Genomic DNA, 8,340 nt, shown 5'->3' on the forward strand with positions numbered 1-8,340 from the left:
AGCTTGCTCTGCTGGAAGGGATATTCATAGCGCTGACCCCAGGAAGGACTCTGAGGGAAGACACTCCCTGTTACTGAGCAATAGCACTCAGAGAACTTTATAGCCTGAAATGCAGTGTTGATGCCTTAGACCCCTGAAAGGAGGGAATAATCGGGAATTTCTGGAATATTGGTCCATTACCTTCTTTCTCCATGTTCTGTATTTCTCCCCATTTATGGAAATGGTATGAAAATGGAACAGCAGTAGCTTACCTTCTGGGATGGGGAGATTTAGGTCTCCTTGCCCAGTACTTCATACTCTGTGTGAAGCAGTGCCTACAGTACCCTCTGCACTCAGGAACCATTGGCAAAGCTTCACCAGGAATATGTGGGATTCAGGCATGTAATACAATCTCTGATACATAGTCCTGATCTTTTGGTGCTTCTCTGTTTCTGCTGTTCCTGCCTACTCCTACATGTTATGAAGCTCTTTGCTCACACTCCTTCCTTCAGTGAGGGGACAGGATGCTGGAAGTCACAGTACAGCTAAATAACTGAACTATGCCTTAAACTGCAGCCACTTGAGTTGAAACTAGGTAAACAAACTATCCGAGTCTGCTAATATATCTTTTAAATGTTTGTTTATTTACTGCATTCCGGTGGCGTGGCTTACACGCTATCAAATCTAGTTTTGTCAAATGCAGGAAGAAAAGAAAAACCTTTTCATTTGTGTTGAGAGTCTGGAAGCCAAGTTTCTGCCTGGAATGATCTGAGGGGCTGATTTACAGACATTCAGAAATGCAGGTTTGTACAGGAAAGGCAGAGTGTCTCAACACCGTTCATACAAGTGGGGATTGCTACGCTGCCTTAAAAAAAGCAGAGATATAAAAAACCTTCAGTCTTCTAGAGGATGTTAAGAATTAGTTTTTAGCCTGTTGTTTGGGAAGTAGTTCTTTTTCTTATGTGGAAAGGTGTGAGGGGGATCTCATTATTTTACTAGGTATAAAGATTACTGAAAGCTATTTTCATAAAACTTGTGGTAGGGTTTATATATACTTACACTTGTAATTATTTTTCTCTCAGAAGAGCAGTCTTTGGGTAGTGATCTCATAATTTACATGGAGTACATGAACTTAAATTCAAAATTTGATTTTCCCTTCTTGAGATACTTCTACAATAAAGTGGTTTACCAGTCTTCAATGGAAAGACTGTATAGATATAAAGTAGGGAGAGCTGATTTATGGATGTGAACATTATTGTGTATAAGACAGCTGACAGTGTTAATTAGCTTACCACTGTTCATCTGGAGCAATCAGATGATCCCAGAACAGTTAGAGAACTGGTTCATAGAGCTTGAAGTCTAGTAGAAACTTATAAATACATCCATCACACTGATTGTGGTAGCTTTTGACTAGAGAATAATAAACTTACTAACTATATTTAATGAAAGAAAAACACAAACCTGGCATCAACCAATTCATTTGTCAGTATTCATGATTTTAGAACCATTTTGAAGAAAAACACAAGTAAACATGTGGAAGAAGTGCAACGATATTTACCAAATATGGATTATGCAAGGCTTATCTGGCCGCTTTTTTTGATAAGCTATTCCTGGGAAAGGGTGATGAACCAAAAGCAATCTATCTAGACTTGTCTAAAACACTTGATGTAACCTTTGATCATTTCCTACATGAGAGCTAAACTGAGATAGAGAAGATGAAGAAAATAGAAAGTGATGATCAGGAAGGAAATACCTAATAGGGAAAAAGTGATGTGTTGCTTTGAGCAGGTATCTATGGAGATGATTATTTTTTTTGTTGTTGTTTTTTTGGCAGATATTTTTTTGACAGATATTTGTCATAAGATGTCTGATTTAATATTTTTATTGGTGCCCTTAGCACATAAAATGGGTATTTATGAACTTTGTTAAAAAGGCAGAACATTAAGAAACATAACAAGCACAAAGAGGGTTCAAGATCTGGATGATCTTGAGACTTGAATTTATAGAAATAGGGTGGGAGTTAACAGCATAGAGTGGAAGTTGGAGCACAAGAAGACTATGAATTGGTTTCAGAAGTAATGTATTTTAAAGCTTAACCAGTAGAAGGTCCCTGGTGTTCTGACTATAAAGTAAAAAGTGACTTTAAAAAGTCCAAATGCACATTTTCTTTCTTGCCAAACTGTTCTTAGAAATGTGTTTTTGCTAAATAAACTTGGGTTTCGTTGTATATTTACCTGCTATTCTGCTTTCCTTCTTTCAGTAGCATTTTTTTTTTCCTGTTTCTGAGCTTCTGGTTGTTTTGAAGCTATTCTCATGACAATGGGAAGGAAAATGAAAACCATAAAGAAATAAGAGTGAGAGCTTTTGTGTTTCAAGATAGCAGCAAAAATGAGTGCCTTTTTCTTTCCTTTTCCTTTTGGTCGGATTATGCAAAAGGCAGAAAAAAAGGATTTTTTTAAAAGGCAGACATTTGCTACAAAAGGTAGCTCTTATGCAGGATTTCAGACAGGTAGGGCCATGCCCTTTTACTGATGTCCAAAAAACTCAACATCTACCAGTAACAGAGTTACTGAAGGATTAGAGTTTCAACAAGTGCTGCTGCATATATTCAGATCGCAGCTGGGATTAAGCAACAGCTTGTGTAGGGTAAGATCGGGAAGGGGAATGACCTTGTCACACTGTCCAGGTCTCAGGCAACACAGTTCCTGGACCTCACTTGTGGGAAAACTAGTCTTTTGGGGTATCCACAGACAGTGGGGAGGCTTGCACTAATCAACACAGGTGCAGGGGACAAGGTCTGAGTGGTTTATTGAAGAACATGCTCAGGAAGAGTCAAGGGAGGGTGTTTTCTTCTGGTGGGGATTCTTTTGAGGGCAGCCTGCCAAGCATTTCAACAGCTAATTATATCAGGAGTTTATTTTTGAAGTGTTTATAAGTGATCCAAAAACAGGGAGGTTTGATTCTTCCACTTGACATGTGCCAAGTATAATTGGAATGATCACACACTGGTCAATCTGTGAACAAATTGGATTTGCAATTTTGGCAATCACCCGGCTTTTGAAAGGCCCTCTGGAAATGGGGATGGTTTGTCTCATGTAATGCTGACAGTCTGTGCACACACACACAAAAAAAAAAGAATAGAAAAACAAGCTCCTTCTTGCTAGACAAATAAGATCTAGGATGAAATCTTACTCTTTCGAAGTTCATGGCAAAATTCCCATTGGCCATGATTTCACCCCAAATCTTTCAGCAATGCTGAACACCTATCAGTTCCTAGGAGATCTGCAGAAAAAAAACTCTATGAAAAGTAACCTGATAAATTTATTTCTCCTCCTAGCAAATATTTCCATAAACACTGTGTATGATCAAGTTGAAAATGTTCTACCTGTAAAAAAAACTTAATTTATAAAAATTAATGTGAGGGTAGTCAGTACTTTCTTTAGGTTTATACCACAGTGGCAGGAAAATAAATAAATAAATAAATAAATAAATAAGTCTTAAGGGACTTAAAATAAAGGCTGATGACTTTCTTGGTCTTATCTTCAGTATTTTTTCCAGTTCAACATTCTTGTCCATCTGGTCCCTTAAATTTATCAAGATGTTATTCTGAAGAACCAGTACAAGTCAGCTGTTTTTGGTAATTTATTTGCTTTTTGCTTGCAAACCTTATGCACTCTTCTGAATTGTTTTCATCCTTCTTGTATTCAAAATCTACGGTGCCTACCTTTTAAAAGCTAAAGGGAGAAATTGAAAACAGGCAGTGATTTCTTCTTCTAAATTTTGCCATTTTTCTGTTTCTCTTTTAATTATTTTGTGTGTGTGTATTTTTCCCATATTGCAATTAGAACTGAAAAAATATCAAGACTAGGAAAGAGTCTTTTTTTCTTTATAAAACTACTTTGCTTAGGCCCTGGTTCATCAAAGAAACTGAAGTACCCAATAAAATAAAGTATTTGTTGAATTCCACTGTAACTTAAGCACACATTAAATATATTTCTAATGATAAATATTATATATCTATGCATCTTTCACCTATACAGAATGAGATTGTGTGTTTTCAGCTGACACTGTCAGTGTCTAGCAACCTTCACTCTACTATCAACCTTGCTTTTTTGACTCCAGTGTCAACAAGACACACTTCTTTAGTTACTTCTCCCTGTTTCAGATGCTAGGTGTTAGCACTCAGGACATAATCTTAAGATCAAGAGAGTTCACTGTCTTGTAAACCTCTCTCTTTGATATGTATTTACCTTTGTGATAAAAAGCAAAAACTTAACAATTAATTAATTGTCCTAAAACATTTCATGTTTTGAACATGGTATGTTCAAAAATAAAGAAATATTACAAACGTTTGTTCAAAGAGAATGAGAGGAATCCAAAACAAAACACCCTATTTTAAATTCAATGTATGAATACAAACATGAAGATGCAACATTCTTTTCTAATTCAAACTTTCAATGATGGCAAGTATTGTCAATTTAAAAGGGAATAAAAAAATAATTTCAAAACTGTTTATTAATCCAACTGGCTAACGAGAAGCTCCATCTATCAAAAGACAAGTTAGCTATTGCTCTGCTGGCTGCCACTGATCACAAAGTTTAGACTGTCTGAGAACAAGGCTCCCACTGAAATGAACTGAGCCATCAGAATTCTGCATTTTTGAATGGCAGCCAAACTATACTCAAAATATGTTTCTTTTATGAAGACTTTATCCCTTCTGCACATTATTTCATTTGTAAATTTTATTCCACATTGTAAAGACCAGATACTCAGCTAATGATGTGATAAAAAAAAATTAAAAGCATATTAAAATGTCTGAAGCTTACACCAACATCATCATTGTGACATCACATAAATTTACATACATGTATTTAAATATTTGTATCAATTTTCTGTATCTTAAGAATCATCTGAGATTGTGAGATAGTCTTTGTGCTTTTCCTTAAAACAAACAAACAAGCAAGCAAACAAAAAACTAATTATCTGGGTATGTTTCCTGTAATCATAGCTGTCCTGTGCTGCAGAAGTATCTAAGAAGAAAAGTGACGATAAATGTATCTTTCTGTCTCTTGCCTATGTGATGGATTTTGTATTGAGCTTAAAGCCCATTTTTCTTTGATTGTGCAAGGAAGAAACCTGATGTACCAAAAGCAAGGGGAAAAAAAATCCAAATCCAGGACAGCAAACATGAATAAATATTTTTTTTATTTAGTTCAGATGAAGTCTGGAAATCACACACATTAGGGATATATGTGTGAAGGTCAAAAGGAGAACTGATTCATTGAGATTTGTACAGCCCATTGCTTGCATGTTTGCTCACACCCGAATGCTGTCTATTTATTGTTCATCCTGATATCATAGCAGGCTCACTATAACCAGCAATTGAGGCAGCCACTAATAATCTGTGGGAGGGAAAGTTTTGCTATCAAGAATTACAAACAGACACATGTGAGTTGTCATTTTTCTTGACAGGGCTTCTGAGTTTTAACCATTTTGTCTTCATGGATTTCTGTGTAGTCCTTGCATGGAGGCAATGTTAATCTCTGTATTGTACCAAATTTAGTGTATATGCTTTTGGCTTTATGGGAAGGTGATGAGGAGTTTAATATCACTAGAACCAAAATGTTTAATATCACTAGAAACTCCATAAAACAGGCTTACAGTTTATCTTTCGTTTATGGAAGAAAATAGACTTTTCAGTTCTTTTGTTGTCTTCCTCCTAGATCCGAAAGACAACTCCCAAAATAAAATGAGGCTGACACAACAACTGCAAAACATTGGGACACATTTTTGGTGTAAATCTTCTGATACAATCTTTTTTTTTTTTTTTTTTTTTTTTTTTTTTTTTTTTTTTTCCCCTCTCTATTCTACAGTTGCTTCCCAAGTTCAGCTCCTCATTTCCTCACAAGTCCCAGTGACGTCTAACAGTAAGACAGCAGCTCCTTGGCAGCAGACCAGACTGAAGCAAACCAGTAAAACTGTGTTAGCTACTTAGATACTATTTATCTTCTCCGTTTGTCTGGAATTACAGGAACTTCTTCCAGTAGAGCCATATTCCTTACCCCTTTCCCATTGTCCCACACAGCTTTGGCTTTGCCTCCTCCTGCCTAATGTGCATGAGGAAACTAGCACTTTGGGAAGTAGCGTCTTGTATGTCTTGCAAAAATATCTCAAGAAGCTTTTATCAGCTTCCCACACTGTACCAATGATATTGATTTAATTTAGAACATTTAAATAATTAAGCAAACAAACATCAAAACAAACAAAGAAGCAAAGAAACAAACAACAACAAAAAAACACCACACCACCAACAGCAGAAGATAAGTGGATGGTTAATATGGGTACAACCTATGCTCTTGAGCTAACAGAGTCCACCACTGTTCTTGCTGACATTGATGGTATCTTTTCATCTGTGATTTGCCTGGGGCTGTGACTGTTCTAACTCTATGGATGTTAACACATTAGCCAACAGCTCTGTAAATTAAATGCCCTTTACTTTACCCCAAACTCTTCAAATAAGTTCAGTGAGGCAGCTCATTTCTTAAAAGAAAAAATGTCCTTAGGCATTCAATATAAAGTTAATGAAAAGATTCCTAGTGATTTCAAGAGCAATTGTATCAAACCTTTTCAGTGTATGAACTATTCTAGTTTCCTTTTTTTTTTTTTTTTTTGTTCAGTTTTCACTAAAAGACTTCTAAGGACCACAATGGAAAAGGAATAAAAGTGAGCTGAGTGAGCTTTTTTTTTGATGTTGCTGTTTTTTTGTTTTGTTTTGTTTTGTTTTGTTTTATTTTTTTTTGTGAAGAGAACCTCCAGTCTAGATTTCACATTCATGTAATACTTGATTCATGTAATAATCTGCTTTCCACCGATATTTCAGGTTAGTTCTCTCTAAGCTCAAAGATAGGATGCTTTTGTGTAACAACAATAAGATTTTTTGCCTCCAGCACACAGTCAGCACCCAAGCTTGCTGAAGTATAAGGTGTATTTGCGTGGTTTGGCCTTCTGTTGGCCTTGGACTCAGTAATCACTAAATTATGGTCATTTTTGGAATCTCTAAGAAAGACCTATTTTTGTAGCTCCTGTTGTCTTTCACATAAGCCAGGTGATGGTGCCTTTCATAACAAAATCATCATGTACATGACACAATTTTACTCAGCGCTCACTGCTGCTGTGGACAAGATCTATTGCCTTCACTACTATTCCCCTACCATGTTCCCACAGTTCCAATGCTTATTTTAAACTTATTTTTCCTTTCCCATGTTCTTACTTCTTTTTTATAACATTCATATAATTATGAAAATATAAAGGGGCCAAAGGGTTGCTTTGGGAGTGATGGACAGCTGGGGTTTACCCAAGATGGCAAGTCTTCTCTAGGATAGAATATCAATTATTCTGTGGGTGCATAGTAAGATAACAACTTCTGTAACTTTGAAATTAACTTCCTGTGAAACTTAGGTCTGCTCAGTTAGTGCAGCAGTAAGAGCAGTACTCCTGTACCACTTTTGGTAGATGTCCTTTAAGTTTTGAAGTTCAGTGTCAAAGTTACTTCCATAACCTGATTGCACAGAACAACTTAGAATAGACTCATTTGTTTCTACTTTTGTCAATGGCATGGAGACTACAAGGAGATCATCATGTTACTGCCCTGTGCCCTAAAGAAGTTACTAGCACAGAACCACCTGTAAAAGCACTGCACTCAAGTATTAAGTTGACCGTTACTGCCAAGTTACTAACAAGAGTGTTGTAGAAATAGATTTCTGTATTTTAAATATGCCTATATTCAATATCTTTCATGTATTAGTCCTTGAAGTGTTTGAAAAACAGCATGTTCCTATCATTGTTTTTGGAGAAGACTGAGTAACAAGGTTGGCTGAAACAAGGGATTATATCTAACAAATGGCAGATTCATGAACTGGACACAAATTTCCAGACTTTTCTCTCTCCCTGATGCTTTGCCATTTTCTCAGTCTTGGCTTTCTGGTTCTTGATCACTTCTGTTTATGAAAAAGGTGTCATTAGAACTTGAAGAGATTACACTTAATCTCGTACCACTATCTTCAATGTGAATGCTGCATATAAAACCTGAATTCGGTAGATGAAAAGGACAGGTTGGTAATCTTTGAGAACAACTTACTTACCATTTGCCCACGGAAGATACAAGTTTAACAGGGTTTACATCTTTCTGTGTTGATCTTACCAAATCACTGTTCTTAAGGGACAATTCTTATGTACCAATTCAGGCTTTCTTGCTGTGTACAGTAACCTGGAAGTTTGTTTCAGTTATGGGCATATACACTGTTTTATAATTGAAAGCAATATTGTTTTGGTTCTATTTTGGATTTGTGGGGTAACATCAGT

The 8,340-nt window shown here is 36.2% G+C and overlaps 1 long non-coding RNA gene across 1 annotated transcript; it reads left to right on the top strand.

The window, feature by feature from the left end:
- The first annotated feature begins 448 nt into the window (after positions 1–448).
- Positions 449–7,192, top strand: LOC137853079 (uncharacterized). Its single transcript, XR_011094223.1, has 3 exons — positions 449–574; positions 5,703–5,774; positions 6,657–7,192. It is a non-coding gene; the product is annotated as an uncharacterized lncRNA (long non-coding RNA).
- Positions 7,193–8,340: the final 1,148 nt, after the last annotated feature.

Source organism: Anas acuta, chromosome 3 (genome assembly GCF_963932015.1).
Source record: "Anas acuta chromosome 3, bAnaAcu1.1, whole genome shotgun sequence".
Classification (NCBI taxonomy): Eukaryota; Metazoa; Chordata; class Aves; order Anseriformes; family Anatidae; genus Anas; species Anas acuta.